The sequence below is a fragment of the Styela clava genome, chromosome 6 (assembly GCF_964204865.1).
Source record: "Styela clava chromosome 6, kaStyClav1.hap1.2, whole genome shotgun sequence".
NCBI classification, from domain to species: Eukaryota; Metazoa; Chordata; class Ascidiacea; order Stolidobranchia; family Styelidae; genus Styela; species Styela clava.
In genome coordinates, this window is record NC_135255.1 from 4,837,501 (window position 1) to 4,857,500 (window position 20,000).

General features: G+C 55.4%; 1 non-coding gene across 1 annotated transcript in view; it reads right to left on the minus strand.

The window, feature by feature from the left end:
- Positions 1 to 1,537, minus strand: part of LOC144424931 (small subunit ribosomal RNA) — a 1,811-nt gene extending 274 nt beyond the window's left edge. The window contains exon 1 of the ribosomal RNA XR_013477150.1: positions 1 to 1,537. This exon is cut by the window's left edge and continues 274 nt beyond it. This is a non-coding gene — a ribosomal RNA (small subunit ribosomal RNA).
- Between the last annotated feature and the right edge of the window lie 18,463 nt (positions 1,538 to 20,000).

The window sequence follows — 20,000 nt, forward strand, 5'->3', positions numbered from 1 at the left end:
TGAGGTTCAACGGGTTACCCGGACCTTTCGGCCTAGGTTAGACACTCGCTGCTTCACTCAGTGTAGCGCGCGTGCGGCCCCGGACATCTGAGGGCATCACAGACCTGTTATTGCTCAATCTCGTGTGGCTAAACGCCACTAGTCCCTCTAAGAAGTTAGACGCCGACCGAGAAGGTCGCGTAACTATTTAGCATGCCAGAGTCTCGTTCGTTATCGGAATTAACCAGACAAATCGCTCCACCAACTAAGAACGGCCATGCACCACCACCCACAGAATCAAGAAAGAGCTCTCAATCTGTCAATCCTACCTGTGTCCGGGCCGGGTGAGTTTCCCCGTGTTGAGTCAAATTAAGCCGCAGGCTCCACTCCTGGTGGTGCCCTTCCGTCAATTCCTTTAAGTTTCAGCTTTGCAACCATACTTCCCCCGGAACCCAAAGACTTTGGTTTCCCGGAAGCTGCCGGAAAGGTCGTCATGGTAACGCCTCCCGATCGCTAGTTGGCATCGTTTATAGTCAGAACTAGGACGGTATCTGATCGTCTTCGAACCTCTGACTTTCGCTCTTGATTAAAGAAAACATTCTTGGCGAATGCTTTCGCAGTAGTTCGTCTTCCGCCGATCCAAGAATTTCACCTCTAACGGCAGAGTACGGACGCCCCCGTCTGTCCCTCTTAATCATTACCTCGTGCTCCGAAAACCAAACAAAATAGAACCGAGGTCCTATTCCATTATTCCATGCAACACTATGCAGGCGAACAGCCTGCTTTGAACACTCTAATTTTTTCAAAGTAAACTTATCGGCCACCGCCGACACTCAGTCAAGAGCACCGACGGAGAACCGAAGGTGAGGCGAACGCAACCAGTGACACGCCTTGCGACGGACCGGCGGCGCTCGCCCAAAATCCAACTACGAGCTTTTCAACCGCAACAACTTTAGCATACACTGTTGGAGCTGGAATTACCGCGGCTGCTGGCACCAGACTTGCCCTCCAATGGATACTCGTTAAGAGTTTTAGGATGTACTCATTCCAATTACAGGGCCTCGTTAGAGTCCTGTATTGTTATTTTTCGTCACTACCTCCCCGTGTCGGGAATGGGTAATTTGCGCGCCTGCTGCCTTCCTTGGATGTGGTAGCCGTTTCTCAGGCTCCCTCTCCGGAATCGAACCCTGATTCCCCGTTACCCGTTATCACAAAGGTAGGCACGTAGCGTACCTTCGACAGTTGATAGGGCAGACACTTGAATGATACGTCGTCGGTGCAGAGACCGTACGATCCGCGTGGTTATCCAGAGTCATCAAACGTCACAGGACGAACCCGGTCGGTTTTGATCTGATAAAAGCGCGCCTCCCGAAGTCGGCGCTTAATGCATGTATTAGCTCTAGAATTACCACAGTTATCCACTTCGCTTACGAGACCAAATAAACCAAGACTGATTTAATGAGCCATTCGCAGTTTCGCTTTACGAGAACTCGTACTTGCACCTGCATGGCTTAATCTTTGAGACAAGCATATCACTACTGGCAGGATCAACCAGATAGCTGCGACAGCTGCGCTCGGCCCTTGCTGGGCCGCCCGGCGCGTGCTCGTCGCATTCGTTTAAGACCGAGGCGATCGCCTGCGGCCGTACTCAGCTTCGACAGTCGCTGGCCGCGACGTCCACGCTCTCGCCGGCAGTGCCAGGCGGAGCGATTTGCGTTTTTTATTTGCTCGCCCTCTCTCGGGCTCGATCCATTCAGTTTTGCACAAACAAGAGCTCTGCCGGCCGCCTGCAGCGGTGCCTAAAACCCGGGCATAACAATGCGACCGTTCTGCTAGGCCGACAAGCGCTCAAGCCAGACGCTCGATCGAACGCCCCCTACATATTAGTCGAGACAACGGCTCGCTCATTAGCATCGCGTTTGTACTTTAACTTTTTTTGGCTCGGCTTTTTTCGACGCCGATGCCGGCGACGCAGCACTCTCTCGCCCGCCAGCCACCGAGAAAAGGGTGCGCTCCGACCGGCCCCGCACCGTACGCCGCTCTTTCTTGGCTCATTCGAGTTTACTGTCTTTCGCTCTGACATGCCTTACCTAGGGTTAGGTTAGTATGCTTGCACGTTTGTACTTTAACTTTTTTCGGCTCGGCTTCTTTCGACGCCGATGCCGGCGACGCAGCACTCTCTCGCCCGCCAGCCACCGAGAAAAGGGTGCGCTCCGACCGGCCCCGCACCGCTCTTTCTTAGCTCATTCGAGTTTACTGTCTTTCGCTCTGACATGCCTTACCTAGGGTTAGGTTAGTATGCTTGCACGTTTGTACTTTAACTTTTTTCGGCTCGGCTTCTTTCGACGCCGATGCCGGCGACGCAGCACTCTCTCGCCCGCCAGCCACCGAGAAAAGGGTGCGCTCCGACCGGCCCCGCACCGTTCTTTATTGGCTCATTCGAGTTTACTGTCTTTCGCTCTAACATGCCTTACCTAGGGTTAGGTTAGTATGCTTGCACGTTTGTACTTTAACTTTTTTCGGCTCGGCTTCTTTCGACGCCGATGCCGGCGACGCAGCACTCTCTCGGCCGCCAGCCACCGAGAAAAGGGTGCGCTCCGACCGGCCCCGCACCGCTCTTTCTTGGCTCATTCGAGTTTACTGTCTTTCGCTCTGACATGCCTTACCTAGGGTTAGGTTAGTATGCTTGCACGTTTGTACTTTAACTTTTTTCGGCTCGGCTTCTTTCGACGCCGATGCCGGCGACGCAGCACTCTCTCGGCCGCCAGCCACCGAGAAAAGGGTGCGCTCCGACCGGCCCCGCACCGCTCTTTCTTAGCTCATTCGAGTTTACTGTCTTTCGCTCTGACATGCCTTACCTAGGGTTAGGTTAGTATGCTTGCACGTTTGTACTTTAACTTTTTTCGGCTCGGCTTCTTTCGACGCCGATGCCGGCGACGCAGCACTCTCTCGGCCGCCAGCCACCGAGAAAAGGGTGCGCTCCGACCGGCTCCGCACCGCTCTTTCTTAGCTCATTCGAGTTTACTGTCTTTCGCTCTGACATGCCTTACCTAGGGTTAGGTTAGTATGCTTGCACGTTTGTACTTTAACTTTTTTCGGCTCGGCTTCTTTCGACGCCGATGCCGGCGACGCAGCACTCTCTCGCCCGCCAGCCACCGAGAAAAGGGTGCGCTCCGACCGGCCCCGCACCGCTCTTTCTTGGCTCATTCGAGTTTACTGTCTTTCGCTCTGACATGCATTACCTAGGGTTAGGTTAGTATGCTTGCACGTTTGTACTTTAACTTTTTTCGGCTCGGCTTCTTTCGACGCCGATGCTGGCGACGCAGCACTCTCTCGGCCGCCAGCCACCGAGAAAAGGGTGCGCTCCGACCGGCCCCGCACCGCTCTTTCTTAGCTCATTCGAGTTTACTGTCTTTCGCTCTGACATGCCTTACCTAGGGTTAGGTTAGTATGCTTGCACGTTTGTACTTTAACTTTTTTCGGCTCGGCTTCTTTCGACGCCGATGCCGGCGACGCAGCACTCTCTCGCCCGCCAGCCACCGAGAAAAGGGTGCGCTCCGACCGGCCCCGCACCGCTCTTTCTTGGCTCATTCGAGTTTACTGTCTTTCGCTCTGACATGCCTTACCTAGGGTTAGGTTAGTATGCTTGCACGTTTGTACTTTAACTTTTTTCGGCTCGGCTTCTTTCGACGCCGATGCCGGCGACGCAGCACTCTCTCGGCCGCCAGCCACCGAGAAAAGGGTGCGCTCCGACCGGCCCCGCACCGCTCTTTCTTAGCTCATTCGAGTTTACTGTCTTTCGCTCTGACATGCCTTACCTAGGGTTAGGTTAGTATGCTTGCACGTTTGTACTTTAACTTTTTTCGGCTCGGCTTCTTTCGACGCCGATGCCGGCGACGCAGCACTCTCTCGCCCGCCAGCCACCGAGAAAAGGGTGCGCTCCGACCGGCCCCGCACCGCTCTTTCTTGGCTCATTCGAGTTTACTGTCTTTCGCTCTGACATGCATTACCTAGGGTTAGGTTAGTATGCTTGCACGTTTGTACTTTAACTTTTTTCGGCTCGGCTTCTTTCGACGCCGATGCTGGCGACGCAGCACTCTCTCGGCCGCCAGCCACCGAGAAAAGGGTGCGCTCCGACCGGCCCCGCACCGCTCTTTCTTAGCTCATTCGAGTTTACTGTCTTTCGCTCTGACATGCCTTACCTAGGGTTAGGTTAGTATGCTTGCACGTTTGTACTTTAACTTTTTTCGGCTCGGCTTCTTTCGACGCCGATGCCGGCGACGCAGCACTCTCTCGCCCGCCAGCCACCGAGAAAAGGGTGCGCTCCGACCGGCCCCGCACCGCTCTTTCTTGGCTCATTCGAGTTTACTGTCTTTCGCTCTGACATGCCTTACCTAGGGTTAGGTTAGTATGCTTGCACGTTTGTACTTTAACTTTTTTCGGCTCGGCTTCTTTCGACGCCGATGCCGGCGACGCAGCACTCTCTCGGCCGCCAGCCACCGAGAAAAGGGTGCGCTCCGACCGGCCCCGCACCGCTCTTTCTTAGCTCATTCGAGTTTACTGTCTTTCGCTCTGACATGCCTTACCTAGGGTTAGGTTAGTATGCTTGCACGTTTGTACTTTAACTTTTTTCGGCTCGGCTTCTTTCGACGCCGATGCCGGCGACGCAGCACTCTCTCGCCCGCCAGCCACCGAGAAAAGGGTGCGCTCCGACCGGCCCCGCACCGCTCTTTCTTGGCTCATTCGAGTTTACTCTCTTTCGCTCTGACATGCATTACCTAGGGTTAGGTTAGTATGCTTGCACGTTTGTACTTTAACTTTTTTCGGCTCGGCTTCTTTCGACGCCGATGCTGGCGACGCAGCACTCTCTCGGCCGCCAGCCACCGAGAAAAGGGTGCGCTCCGACCGGCCCCGCACCGCTCTTTCTTAGCTCATTCGAGTTTACTGTCTTTCGCTCTGACATGCCTTACCTAGGGTTAGGTTAGTATGCTTGCACGTTTGTACTTTAACTTTTTTCGGCTCGGCTTCTTTCGACGCCGATGCCGGCGACGCAGCACTCTCTCGCCCGCCAGCCACCGAGAAAAGGGTGCGCTCCGACCGGCCCCGCACCGCTCTTTCTTGGCTCATTCGAGTTTACTGTCTTTCGCTCTGACATGCCTTACCTAGGGTTAGGTTAGTATGCTTGCACGTTTGTACTTTAACTTTTTTCGGCTCGGCTTCTTTCGACGCCGATGCCGGCGACGCAGCACTCTCTCGGCCGCCAGCCACCGAGAAAAGGGTGCGCTCCGACCGGCCCCGCACCGCTCTTTCTTAGCTCATTCGAGTTTACTGTCTTTCGCTCTGACATGCCTTACCTAGGGTTAGGTTAGTATGCTTGCACGTTTGTACTTTAACTTTTTTCGGCTCGGCTTCTTTCGACGCCGATGCCGGCGACGCAGCACTCTCTCGCCCGCCAGCCACCGAGAAAAGGGTGCGCTCCGACCGGCCCCGCACCGCTCTTTCTTGGCTCATTCGAGTTTACTCTCTTTCGCTCTGACATGCATTACCTAGGGTTAGGTTAGTATGCTTGCACGTTTGTACTTTAACTTTTTTCGGCTCGGCTTCTTTCGACGCCGATGCCGGCGACGCAGCACTCTCTCGGCCGCCAGCCACCGAGAAAAGGGTGCGCTCCGACCGGCCCCGCACCGCTCTTTCTTAGCTCATTCGAGTTTACTGTCTTTCGCTCTGACATGCCTTACCTAGGGTTAGGTTAGTATGCTTGCACGTTTGTACTTTAACTTTTTTCGGCTCGGATTCTTTCGACGCCGATGCCGGCGACGCAGCACTCTCTCGCCCGCCAGCCACCGAGAAAAGGGTGCGCTCCGACCGGCCCCGCACCGCTCTTTCTTGGCTCATTCGAGTTTACTGTCTTTCGCTCTGACATGCATTACCTAGGGTTAGGTTAGTATGCTTGCACGTTTGTACTTTAACTTTTTTCGGCTCGGCTTCTTTCGACGCCGATGCCGGCGACGCAGCACTCTCTCGCCCGCCAGCCACCGAGAAAAGGGTGCGCTCCGACCGGCCCCGCACCGCTCTTTCTTGGCTCATTCGAGTTTACTGTCTTTCGCTCTGACATGCATTACCTAGGGTTAGGTTAGTATGCTTGCACGTTTGTACTTTAACTTTTTTCGGCTCGGCTTCTTTCGACGCCGATGCCGGCGACGCAGCACTCTCTCGGCCGCCAGCCACCGAGAAAAGGGTGCGCTCCGACCGGCCCCGCACCGCTCTTTCTTAGCTCATTCGAGTTTACTGTCTTTCGCTCTGACATGCCTTACCTAGGGTTAGGTTAGTATGCTTGCAAGTTTGTACTTTATTTTTTTTCGGCTCGGCTTCTTTCGACGCCGATGCCGGCGACGCAGCACTCTCTCGCCCGCCAGCCACCGAGAAAAGGGTGCGCTCCGACCGGCCCCGCACCGTACGCCGCTCTTTCTTGGCTCATTCGAGTTTACTGTCTTTCGCTCTAACACACCTTACCTAGGGTTAGGTTAGTATGCTTGCACGTTTGTACTTTAACTTTTTTCGGCTCGGCTTCTTTCGACGCCGATGCCGGCGACGCAGCACTCTCTCGCCCGCCAGCCACCGAGAAAAGGGTGCGCTCCGACCGGCCCCGCACCGCTCTTTATTGGCTCATTCGAGTTTACTGTCTTTCGCTCTAACATGCCTTACCTAGGGTTAGGTTAGTATGCTTGCACGTTTGTACTTTAACTTTTTTCGGCTCGGCTTCTTTCGACGCCGATGCCGGCGACGCAGCACTCTCTCGGCCGCCAGCCACCGAGAAAAGGGTGCGCTCCGACCGGCCCCGCACCGCTCTTTCTTGGCTCATTCGAGTTTACTGTCTTTCGCTCTGACATGCCTTACCTAGGGTTAGGTTAGTATGCTTGCACGTTTGTACTTTAACTTTTTTCGGCTCGGCTTCTGTCGACGCCGATGCCGGCGACGCAGCACTCTCTCGGCCGCCAGCCACCGAGAAAAGGGTGCGCTCCGACCGGCCCCGCACCGCTCTTTCTTAGCTCATTCGAGTTTACTGTCTTTCGCTCTGACATGCCTTACCTAGGGTTAGGTTAGTATGCTTGCACGTTTGTACTTTAACTTTTTTCGGCTCGGCTTCTTTCGACGCCGATGCCGGCGACGCAGCACTCTCTCGCCCGCCAGCCACCGAGAAAAGGGTGCGCTCCGACCGGCCCCGCACCGCTCTTTCTTGGCTCATTCGAGTTTACTGTCTTTCGCTCTGACATGCATTACCTAGGGTTAGGTTAGTATGCTTGCACGTTTGTACTTTAACTTTTTTCGGCTCGGCTTCTTTCGACGCCGATGCCGGCGACGCAGCACTCTCTCGGCCGCCAGCCACCGAGAAAAGGGTGCGCTCCGACCGGCCCCGCACCGCTCTTTCTTAGCTCATTCGAGTTTACTGTCTTTCGCTCTGACATGCCTTACCTAGGGTTAGGTTAGTATGCTTGCACGTTTGTACTTTAACTTTTTTCGGCTCGGCTTCTTTCGACGCCGATGCCGGCGACGCAGCACTCTCTCGGCCGCCAGCCACCGAGAAAAGGGTGCGCTCCGACCGGCCCCGCACCGCTCTTTCTTGGCTCATTCGAGTTTACTGTCTTTCGCTCTGACATGCCTTACCTAGGGTTAGGTTAGTATGCTTGCACGTTTGTACTTTAACTTTTTTCGGCTCGGCTTCTTTCGACGCCGATGCCAGCGACGCAGCACTCTCTCGGCCGCCAGCCACCGAGAAAAGGGTGCGCTCCGACCGGCCCCGCACCGCTCTTTCTTAGCTCATTCGAGTTTACTGTCTTTCGCTCTGACATGCCTTACCTAGGGTTAGGTTAGTATGCTTGCACGTTTGTACTTTAACTTTTTTCGGCTCGGCTTCTTTCGACGCCGATGCCGGCGACGCAGCACTCTCTCGTCCGCCAGCCACCGAGAAAAGGGTGCGCTCCGACCGGCCCCGCACCGCTCTTTCTTGGCTCATTCGAGTTTACTGTCTTTCGCTCTGACATGCATTACCTAGGGTTAGGTTAGTATGCTTGCACGTTTGTACTTTAACTTTTTTCGGCTCGGCTTCTTTCGACGCCGATGCCGGCGACGCAGCACTCTCTCGGCCGCCAGCCACCGAGAAAAGGGTGCGCTCCGACCGGCCCCGCACCGCTCTTTCTTAGCTCATTCGAGTTTACTGTCTTTCGCTCTGACATGCCTTACCTAGGGTTAGGTTAGTATGCTTGCACGTTTGTACTTTAACTTTTTTCGGCTCGGCTTCTTTCGACGCCGATGCCGGCGACGCAGCACTCTCTCGCCCGCCAGCCACCGAGAAAAGGGTGCGCTCCGACCGGCCCCGCACCGCTCTTTTTTGGCTCATTCGAGTTTACTGTCTTTCGCTCTGACATGCATTACCTAGGGTTAGGTTAGTATGCTTGCACGTTTGTACTTTAACTTTTTTCGGCTCGGCTTCTTTCGACGCCGATGCCGGCGACGCAGCACTCTCTCGCCCGCCAGCCACCGAGAAAAGGGTGCGCTCCGACCGGCCCCGCACCGCTCTTTCTTAGCTCATTCGAGTTTACTGTCTTTCGCTCTGACATGCCTTACCTAGGGTTAGGTTAGTATGCTTGCACGTTTGTACTTTAACTTTTTTCGGCTCGGCTTCTTTCGACGCCGATGCCGGCGACGCAGCACTCTCTCGCCCGCCAGCCACCGAGAAAAGGGTGCGCTCCGACCGGCCCCGCACCGCTCTTTCTTGGCTCATTCGAGTTTACTGTCTTTCGCTCTGACATGCATTACCTAGGGTTAGGTTAGTATGCTTGCACGTTTGTACTTTAACTTTTTTCGGCTCGGCTTCTTTCGACGCCGATGCCGGCGACGCAGCACTCTCTCGCCCGCCAGCCACCGAGAAAAGGGTGCGCTCCGACCGGCCCCGCACCGCTCTTTCTTGGCTCATTCGAGTTTACTGTCTTTCGCTCTGACATGCATTACCTAGGGTTAGGTTAGTATGCTTGCACGTTTGTACTTTAACTTTTTTCGGCTCGGCTTCTTTCGACGCCGATGCCGGCGACGCAGCACTCCCTCGGCCGCCAGCCACCGAGAAAAGGGTGCGCTCCGACCGGCCCCGCACCGCTCTTTCTTAGCTCATTCGAGTTTACTGTCTTTCGCTCTGACATGCTTTACCTAGGGTTAGGTTAGTATGCTTGCAAGTTTGTACTTTAACTTTTTTCGGCTCGGCTTCTTTCGACGCCGATGCCGGCGACGCAGAACTCTCTCGCCCGCCAGCCACCGAGAAAAGGGTGCGCTCCGACCGGCCCCGCACCGTACGCCGCTCTTTCTTGGCTCATTCGAGTTTACTGTCTTTCGCTCTAACACACCTTACCTAGGGTTAGGTTAGTATGCTTGCACGTTTGTACTTTAACTTTTTTCGGCTCGGCTTCTTTCGACGCCGATGCCGGCGACGCAGCACTCTCTCGCCCGCCAGCCACCGAGAAAAGGGTGCGCTCCGACCGGCCCCGCACCGCTCTTTATTGGCTCATTCGAGTTTACTGTCTTTCGCTCTAACATGCCTTACCTAGGGTTAGGTTAGTATGCTTGCACGTTTGTACTTTAACTTTTTTCGGCTCGGCTTCTTTCGACGCCGATGCCGGCGACGCAGCACTCTCTCGGCCGCCAGCCACCGAGAAAAGGGTGCGCTCCGACCGGCCCCGCACCGCTCTTTCTTGGCTCATTCGAGTTTACTGTCTTTCGCTCTGACATGCCTTACCTAGGGTTAGGTTAGTATGCTTGCACGTTTGTACTTTAACTTTTTTCGGCTCGGCTTCTGTCGACGCCGATGCCGGCGACGCAGCACTCTCTCGGCCGCCAGCCACCGAGAAAAGGGTGCGCTCCGACCGGCCCCGCACCGCTCTTTCTTAGCTCATTCGAGTTTACTGTCTTTCGCTCTGACATGCCTTACCTAGGGTTAGGTTAGTATGCTTGCACGTTTGTACTTTAACTTTTTTCGGCTCGGCTTCTTTCGACGCCGATGCCGGCGACGCAGCACTCTCTCGCCCGCCAGCCACCGAGAAAAGGGTGCGCTCCGACCGGCCCCGCACCGCTCTTTCTTGGCTCATTCGAGTTTACTGTCTTTCGCTCTGACATGCATTACCTAGGGTTAGGTTAGTATGCTTGCACGTTTGTACTTTAACTTTTTTCGGCTCGGCTTCTTTCGACGCCGATGCCGGCGACGCAGCACTCTCTCGGCCGCCAGCCACCGAGAAAAGGGTGCGCTCCGACCGGCCCCGCACCGCTCTTTCTTAGCTCATTCGAGTTTACTGTCTTTCGCTCTGACATGCCTTACCTAGGGTTAGGTTAGTATGCTTGCACGTTTGTACTTTAACTTTTTTCGGCTCGGCTTCTTTCGACGCCGATGCCGGCGACGCAGCACTCTCTCGCCCGCCAGCCACCGAGAAAAGGGTGCGCTCCGACCGGCCCCGCACCGCTCTTTATTGGCTCATTCGAGTTTACTGTCTTTCGCTCTAACATGCCTTTCCTAGGGTTAGGTTAGTATGCTTGCACGTTTGTACTTTAACTTTTTTCGGCTCGGCTTCTTTCGACGCCGATGCCGGCGACGCAGCACTCTCTCGGCCGCCAGCCACCGAGAAAAGGGTGCGCTCCGACCGGCCCCGCACCGCTCTTTCTTAGCTCATTCGAGTTTACTGTCTTTCGCTCTGACATGCCTTACCTAGGGTTAGGTTAGTATGCTTGCACGTTTGTACTTTAACTTTTTTCGGCTCGGCTTCTTTCGACGCCGATGCCGGCGACGCAGCACTCTCTCGCCCGCCAGCCACCGAGAAAAGGGTGCGCTCCGACCGGCCCCGCACCGCTCTTTCTTGGCTCATTCGAGTTTACTGTCTTTCGCTCTGACATGCATTACCTAGGGTTAGGTTAGTATGCTTGCACGTTTGTACTTTAACTTTTTTCGGCTCGGCTTCTTTCGACGCCGATGCTGGCGACGCAGCACTCTCTCGGCCGCCAGCCACCGAGAAAAGGGTGCGCTCCGACCGGCCCCGCACCGCTCTTTCTTAGCTCATTCGAGTTTACTGTCTTTCGCTCTGACATGCCTTACCTAGGGTTAGGTTAGTATGCTTGCACGTTTGTACTTTAACTTTTTTCGGCTCGGCTTCTTTCGACGCCGATGCCGGCGACGCAGCACTCTCTCGGCCGCCAGCCACCGAGAAAAGGGTGCGCTCCGACCGGCCCCGCACCGCTCTTTCTTGGCTCATTCGAGTTTACTGTCTTTCGCTCTGACATGCCTTACCTAGGGTTAGGTTAGTATGCTTGCACGTTTGTACTTTAACTTTTCTCGGCTCGGCTTCTTTCGACGCCGATGCCGGCGACGCAGCACTCTCTCGGCCGCCAGCCACCGAGAAAAGGGTGCGCTCCGACCGGCCCCGCACCGCTCTTTCTTAGCTCATTCGAGTTTACTGTCTTTCGCTCTGACATGCCTTACCTAGGGTTAGGTTAGTATGCTTGCACGTTTGTACTTTAACTTTTTTCGGCTCGGCTTCTTTCGACGCCGATGCCGGCGACGCAGCACTCTCTCGTCCGCCAGCCACCGAGAAAAGGGTGCGCTCCGACCGGCCCCGCACCGCTCTTTCTTGGCTCATTCGAGTTTACTGTCTTTCGCTCTGACATGCATTACCTAGGGTTAGGTTAGTATGCTTGCACGTTTGTACTTTAACTTTTTTCGGCTCGGCTTCTTTCGACGCCGATGCCGGCGACGCAGCACTCTCTCGGCCGCCAGCCACCGAGAAAAGGGTGCGCTCCGACCGGCCCCGCACCGCTCTTTCTTAGCTCATTCGAGTTTACTGTCTTTCGCTCTGACATGCCTTACCTAGGGTTAGGTTAGTATGCTTGCACGTTTGTACTTTAACTTTTTTCGGCTCGGCTTCTTTCGACGCCGATGCCGGCGACGCAGCACTCTCTCGCCCGCCAGCCACCGAGAAAAGGGTGCGCTCCGACCGGCCCCGCACCGCTCTTTCTTGGCTCATTCGAGTTTACTGTCTTTCGCTCTGACATGCATTACCTAGGGTTAGGTTAGTATGCTTGCACGTTTGTACTTTAACTTTTTTCGGCTCGGCTTCTTTCGACGCCGATGCCGGCGACGCAGCACTCTCTCGCCCGCCAGCCACCGAGAAAAGGGTGCGCTCCGACCGGCCCCGCACCGCTCTTTCTTGGCTCATTCGAGTTTACTGTCTTTCGCTCTGACATGCATTACCTAGGGTTAGGTTAGTATGCTTGCACGTTTGTACTTTAACTTTTTTCGGCTCGGCTTCTTTCGACGCCGATGCCGGCGACGCAGCACTCTCTCGGCCGCCAGCCACCGAGAAAAGGGTGCGCTCCGACCGGCCCCGCACCGCTCTTTCTTAGCTCATTCGAGTTTACTGTCTTTCGCTCTGACATGCCTTACCTAGGGTTAGGTTAGTATGCTTGCACGTTTGTACTTTAACTTTTTTCGGCTCGGCTTCTTTCGACGCCGATGCCGGCGACGCAGCACTCTCTCGCCCGCCAGCCACCGAGAAAAGGGTGCGCTCCGACCGGCCCCGCACCGTACGCCGCTCTTTCTTGGCTCATTCGAGTTTACTGTCTTTCGCTCTAACACACCTTACCTAGGGTTAGGTTAGTATGCTTGCACGTTTGTACTTTAACTTTTTTCGGCTCGGCTTCTTTCGACGCCGATGCCGGCGACGCAGCACTCTCTCGCCCGCCAGCCACCGAGAAAAGGGTGCGCTCCGACCGGCCCCGCACCGCTCTTTATTGGCTCATTCGAGTTTACTGTCTTTCGCTCTAACATGCCTTACCTAGGGTTAGGTTAGTATGCTTGCACGTTTGTACTTTAACTTTTTTCGGCTCGGCTTCTTTCGACGCCGATGCCGGCGACGCAGCACTCTCTCGGCCGCCAGCCACCGAGAAAAGGGTGCGCTCCGACCGGCCCCGCACCGCTCTTTCTTGGCTCATTCGAGTTTACTGTCTTTCGCTCTGACATGCCTTACCTAGGGTTAGGTTAGTATGCTTGCACGTTTGTACTTTAACTTTTTTCGGCTCGGCTTCTGTCGACGCCGATGCCGGCGACGCAGCACTCTCTCGGCCGCCAGCCACCGAGAAAAGGGTGCGCTCCGACCGGCCCCGCACCGCTCTTTCTTAGCTCATTCGAGTTTACTGTCTTTCGCTCTGACATGCCTTACCTAGGGTTAGGTTAGTATGCTTGCACGTTTGTACTTTAACTTTTTTCGGCTCGGCTTCTTTCGACGCCGATGCCGGCGACGCAGCACTCTCTCGCCCGCCAGCCACCGAGAAAAGGGTGCGCTCCGACCGGCCCCGCACCGCTCTTTCTTGGCTCATTCGAGTTTACTGTCTTTCGCTCTGACATGCATTACCTAGGGTTAGGTTAGTATGCTTGCACGTTTGTACTTTAACTTTTTTCGGCTTGGCTTCTTTCGACGCCGATGCCGGCGACGCAGCACTCTCTCGGCCGCCAGCCACCGAGAAAAGGGTGCGCTCCGACCGGCCCCGCACCGCTCTTTCTTAGCTCATTCGAGTTTACTGTCTTTCGCTCTGACATGCCTTACCTAGGGTTAGGTTAGTATGCTTGCACGTTTGTACTTTAACTTTTTTCGGCTCGGCTTCTTTCGACGCCGATGCCGGCGACGCAGCACTCTCTCGCCCGCCAGCCACCGAGAAAAGGGTGCGCTCCGACCGGCCCCGCACCGCTCTTTCTTGGCTCATTCGAGTTTACTGTCTTTCGCTCTGACATGCATTACCTAGGGTTAGGTTAGTATGCTTGCACGTTTGTACTTTAACTTTTTTCGGCTCGGCTTCTTTCGACGCCGATGCCGGCGACGCAGCACTCTCTCGGCCGCCAGCCACCGAGAAAAGGGTGCGCTCCGACCGGCCCCGCACCGCTCTTTCTTAGCTCATTCGAGTTTACTGTCTTTCGCTCTGACATGCCTTACCTAGGGTTAGGTTAGTATGCTTGCACGTTTGTACTTTAACTTTTTTCGGCTCGGCTTCTTTCGACGCCGATGCCGGCGACGCAGCACTCTCTCGCCCGCCAGCCACCGAGAAAAGGGTGCGCTCCGACCGGCCCCGCACCGTACGCCGCTCTTTCTTGGCTCATTCGAGTTTACTGTCTTTCGCTCTAACACACCTTACCTAGGGTTAGGTTAGTATGCTTGCACGTTTGTACTTTAACTTTTTTCGGCTCGGCTTCTTTCGACGCCGATGCCGGCGACGCAGCACTCTCTCGCCCGCCAGCCACCGAGAAAAGGGTGCGCTCCGACCGGCCCCGCACCGCTCTTTCTTGGCTCATTCGAGTTTACTGTCTTTCGCTCTGACATGCATTACCTAGGGTTAGGTTAGTATGCTTGCACGTTTGTACTTTAACTTTTTTCGGCTCGGCTTCTTTCGACGCCGATGCCGGCGACGCAGCACTCTCTCGGCCGCCAGCCACCGAGAAAAGGGTGCGCTCCGACCGGCCCCGCACCGCTCTTTCTTAGCTCATTCGAGTTTACTGTCTTTCGCTCTGACATGCCTTACCTAGGGTTAGGTTAGTATGCTTGCACGTTTGTACTTTAACTTTTTTCGGCTCGGCTTCTTTCGACGCCGATGCCGGCGACGCAGCACTCTCTCGCCCGCCAGCCACCGAGAAAAGGGTGCGCTCCGACCGGCCCCGCACCGTACGCCGCTCTTTCTTGGCTCATTCGAGTTTACTGTCTTTCGCTCTAACACACCTTACCTAGGGTTAGGTTAGTATGCTTGCACGTTTGTACTTTAACTTTTTTCGGCTCGGCTTCTTTCGACGCCGATGCCGGCGACGCAGCACTCTCTCGCCCGCCAGCCACCGAGAAAAGGGTGCGCTCCGACCGGCCCCGCACCGCTCTTTATTGGCTCATTCGAGTTTACTGTCTTTCGCTCTAACATGCCTTACCTAGGGTTAGGTTAGTATGCTTGCACGTTTGTACTTTAACTTTTTTCGGCTCGGCTTCTTTCGACGCCGATGCCGGCGACGCAGCACTCTCTCGGCCGCCAGCCACCGAGAAAAGGGTGCGCTCCGACCGTCCCCGCACCGCTCTTTCTTGGCTCATTCGAGTTTACTGTCTTTCGCTCTGACATGCCTTACCTAGGGTTAGGTTAGTATGCTTGCACGTTTGTACTTTAACTTTTTTCGGCTCGGCTTCTGTCGACGCCGATGCCGGCGACGCAGCACTCTCTCGGCCGCCAGCCACCGAGAAAAGGGTGCGCTCCGACCGGCCCCGCACCGCTCTTTCTTAGCTCATTCGAGTTTACTGTCTTTCGCTCTGACATGCCTTACCTAGGGTTAGGTTAGTATGCTTGCACGTTTGTACTTTAACTTTTTTCGGCTCGGCTTCTTTCGACGCCGATGCCGGCGACGCAGCACTCTCTCGCCCGCCAGCCACCGAGAAAAGGGTGCGCTCCGACCGGCCCCGCACCGCTCTTTCTTGGCTCATTCGAGTTTACTGTCTTTCGCTCTGACATGCATTACCTAGGGTTAGGTTAGTATGCTTGCACGTTTGTACTTTAACTTTTTTCGGCTCGGCTTCTTTCGACGCCGATGCCGGCGACGCAGCACTCTCTCGGCCGCCAGCCACCGAGAAAAGGGTGCGCTCCGACCGGCCCCGCACCGCTCTTTCTTAGCTCATTCGAGTTTACTGTCTTTCGCTCTGACATGCCTTACCTAGGGTTAGGTTAGTATGCTTGCACGTTTGTACTTTAACTTTTTTCGGCTCGGCTTCTTTCGACGCCGATGCCGGCGACGCAGCACTCTCTCGCCCGCCAGCCACCGAGAAAAGGGTGCGCTCCGACCGGCCCCGCACCGCTCTTTATTGGCTCATTCGAGTTTACTGTCTTTCGCTCTAACATGCCTTACCTAGGGTTAGGTTAGTATGCTTGCACGTTTGTACTTTAACTTTTTTCGGCTCGGCTTCTTTCGACGCCGATGCCGGCGACGCAGCACTCTCTCGGCCGCCAGCCACCGAGAAAAGGGTGCGCTCCGACCGGCCCCGCACCGCTCTTTCTTAGCTCATTCGAGTTTACTGTCTTTCGCTCTGACATGCCTTACCTAGGGTTAGGTTAGTATGCTTGCACGTTTGTACTTTAACTTTTTTCGGCTCGGCTTCTTTCGACGCCGATGCCGGCGACGCAGCACTCTCTCGCCCGCCAGCCACCGAGAAAAGGGTGCGCTCCGACCGGCCCCGCACCGCTCTTTCTTGGCTCATTCGAGTTTACTGTCTTTCGCTCTGACATGCATTACCTAGGGTTAGGTTAGTATGCTTGCACGTTTGTACTTTAACTTTTTTCGGCTCGGCTTCTTTCGACGCCGATGCTGGCGACGCAGCACTCTCTCGGCCGCCAGCCACCGAGAAAAGGGTGCGCTCCGACCGGCCCCGCACCGCTCTTTCTTAGCTCATTCGAGTTTACTGTCTTTCGCTCTGACATGCCTTACCTAGGGTTAGGTTAGTATGCTTGCACGTTTGTACTTTAACTTTTTTCGGCTCGGCTTCTTTCGACGCCGATGCCGGCAACGCAGCACTCTCTCGGCCGCCAGCCACCGAGAAAAGGGTGCGCTCCGACCGGCCCCGCACCGCTCTTTCTTAGCTCATTCGAGTTTACTGTCTTTCGCTCTGACATGCCTTACCTAGGGTTAGGTTAGTATGCTTGCACGTTTGTACTTTAACTTTTTTCGGCTCGGCTTCTTTCGACGCCGATGCCGGCGACGCAGCACTCTCTCGCCCGCCAGCCACCGAGAAAAGGGTGCGCTCCGACCGGCCCCGCACCGCTCTTTCTTGGCTCATTCGAGTTTACTGTCTTTCGCTCTGACATGCATTACCTAGGGTTAGGTTAGTATGCTTGCACGTTTGTACTTTAACTTTTTTCGGCTCGGCTTCTTTCGACGCCGATGCCGGCGACGCAGCACTCTCTCGGCCGCCAGCCACCGAGAAAAGGGTGCGCTCCGACCGGCCCCGCACCGCTCTTTCTTAGCTCATTCGAGTTTACTGTCTTTCGCTCTGACATGCCTTACCTAGGGTTAGGTTAGTATGCTTGCACGTTTGTACTTTAACTTTTTTCGGCTCGGCTTCTTTCGACGCCGATGCCGGCGACGCAGCACTCTCTCGCCCGCCAGCCACCGAGAAAAGGGTGCGCTCCGACCGGCCCCGCACCGTACGCCGCTCTTTCTTGGCTCATTCGAGTTTACTGTCTTTCGCTCTAACACACCTTACCTAGGGTTAGGTTAGTATGCTTGCACGTTTGTACTTTAACTTTTTTCGGCTCGGCTTCTTTCGACGCCGATGCCGGCGACGCAGCACTCTCTCGCCCGCCAGCCACCGAGAAAAGGGTGCGCTCCGACCGGCCCCGCACCGCTCTTTATTGGCTCATTCGAGTTTACTGTCTTTCGCTCCAACATGCCTTACCTAGGGTTAGGTTAGTATGCTTGCACGTTTGTACTTTAACTTTTTTCGGCTCGGCTTCTTTCGACGCCGATGCCGGCGACGCAGCACTCTCTCGGCCGCCAGCCACCGAGAAAAGGGTGCGCTCCGACCGGCCCCGCACCGCTCTTTCTTGGCTCATTCGAGTTTACTGTCTTTCGCTCTGACATGCCTTACCTAGGGTTAGGTTAGTATGCTTGCACGTTTGTACTTTAACTTTTTTCGGCTCGGCTTCTTTCGACGCCGATGCCGGCGACGCAGCACTCTCTCGCCCGCCAGCCACCGAGAAAAGGGTGCGCTCCGACCGGCCCCGCACCGCTCTTTATTGGCTCATTCGAGTTTACTGTCTTTCGCTCTAACATGCCTTACCTAGGGTTAGGTTAGTATGCTTGCACGTTTGTACTTTAACTTTTTTCGGCTCGGCTTCTTTCGACGCCGATGCCGGCGACGCAGCACTCTTTCGGCCGCCAGCCACCGAGAAAAGGGTGCGCTCCGACCGGCCCCGCACCGCTCTTTCTTAGCTCATTCGAGTTTACTGTCTTTCGCTCTGACATGCCTTACCTAGGGTTAGGTTAGTATGCTTGCACGTTTGTACTTTAACTTTTTTCGGCTCGGCTTCTTTCGACGCCGATGCCGGCGACGCAGCACTCTCTCGCCCGCCAGCCACCGAGAAAAGGGTGCGCTCCGACCGGCCCCGCACCGCTCTTTCTTGGCTCATTCGAGTTTACTGTCTTTCGCTCTGACATGCATTACCTAGGGTTAGGTTAGTATGCTTGCACGTTTGTACTTTAACTTTTTTCGGCTCGGCTTCTTTCGACGCCGATGCTGGCGACGCAGCACTCTCTCGGCCGCCAGCCACCGAGAAAAGGGTGCGCTCCGACCGGCCCCGCACCGCTCTTTCTTAGCTCATTCGAGTTTACTGTCTTTCGCTCTGACATGCCTTACCTAGGGTTAGGTTAGTATGCTTGCACGTTTGTACTTTAACTTTTTTTGGCTCGGCTTCTTTCGACGCCGATGCCGGCGACGCAGCACTCTCTCGGCCGCCAGCCACCGAGAAAAGGGTGCGCTCCGACCGGCCCCGCACCGCTCTTTCTTGGCTCATTCGAGTTTACTGTCTTTCGCTCTGACATGCCTTACCTAGGGTTAGGTTAGTATGCTTGCACGTTTGTACTTTAACTTTTTTCGGCTCGGCTTCTTTCGACGCCGATGCCGGCGACGCAGCACTCTCTCGGCCGCCAGCCACCGAGAAAAGGGTGCGCTCCGACCGGCCCCGCACCGCTCTTTTTTAGCTCATAGCTCATTCGAGTTTACTGTCTTTCGCTCTGACATGCCTTACCTAGGGTTAGGTTAGTATGCTTGCACGTTTGTACTTTAACTTTTTTCGGCTCGGCTTCTTTCGACGCCGATGCCGGCGACGCAGCACTCTCTCGCCCGCCAGCCACCGAGAAAAGGGTGCGCTCCGACCGGCCCCGCACCGCTCTTTCTTGGCTCATTCGAGTTTACTGTCTTTCGCTCTGATATGCATTACCTAGGGTTAGGTTAGTATGCTTGCACGTTTGTACTTTAACTTTTTTCGGCTCGGCTTCTTTCGACGCCGATGCCGGCGACGCAGCACTCTCTCGGCCGCCAGCCACCGAGAAAAGGGTGCGCTCCGACCGGCCCCGCACCGCTCTTTCTTAGCTCATTCGAGTTTACTGTCTTTCGCTCTGACATGCCTTACCTAGGGTTAGGTTAGTATGCTTGCACGTTTGTACTTTAACTTTTTTCGGCTCGGCTTCTTTCGACGCCGATGCCGGCGACGCAGCACTCTCTCGCCCGCCAGCCACCGAGAAAAGGGTGCGCTCCGACCGGCCCCGCACCGCTCTTTCTTGGCTCATTCGAGTTTACTGTCTTTCGCTCTGACATGCATTACCTAGGGTTAGGTTAGTATGCTTGCACGTTTGTACTTTAACTTTTTTCGGCTCGGCTTCTTTCGACGCCGATGCCGGCGACGCAGCAATCTCTCGCCCGCCAGCCACCGAGAAAAGGGTGCGCTCCGACCGGCCCCGCACCGCTCTTTCTTGGCTCATTCGAGTTTACTGTCTTTCGCTCTGACATGCATTACCTAGGGTTAGGTTAGTATGCTTGCACGTTTGTACTTTAACTTTTTTCGGCTCGGCTTCTTTCGACGCCGATGCCGGCGACGCAGCACTCTCTCGGCCGCCAGCCACCGAGAAAAGGGTGCGCTCCGACCGGCCCCGCACCGCTCTTTCTTAGCTCATTCGAGTTTACTGTCTTTCGCTCTGACATGCCTTACCTAGGGTTAGGTTAGTATGCTTGCACGTTTGTACTTTAACTTTTTTCGGCTCGGCTTCTTTCGACGCCGATGCCCGCGACGCAGCACTCTCTCGCCCGCCAGCCACCGAGAAAAGGGTGCGCTCCGACCGGCCCCGCACCGTACGCCGCTCTTTCTTGGCTCATTCGAGTTTACTGTCTTTCGCTCTAACACACCTTACCTAGGGTTAGGTTAGTATG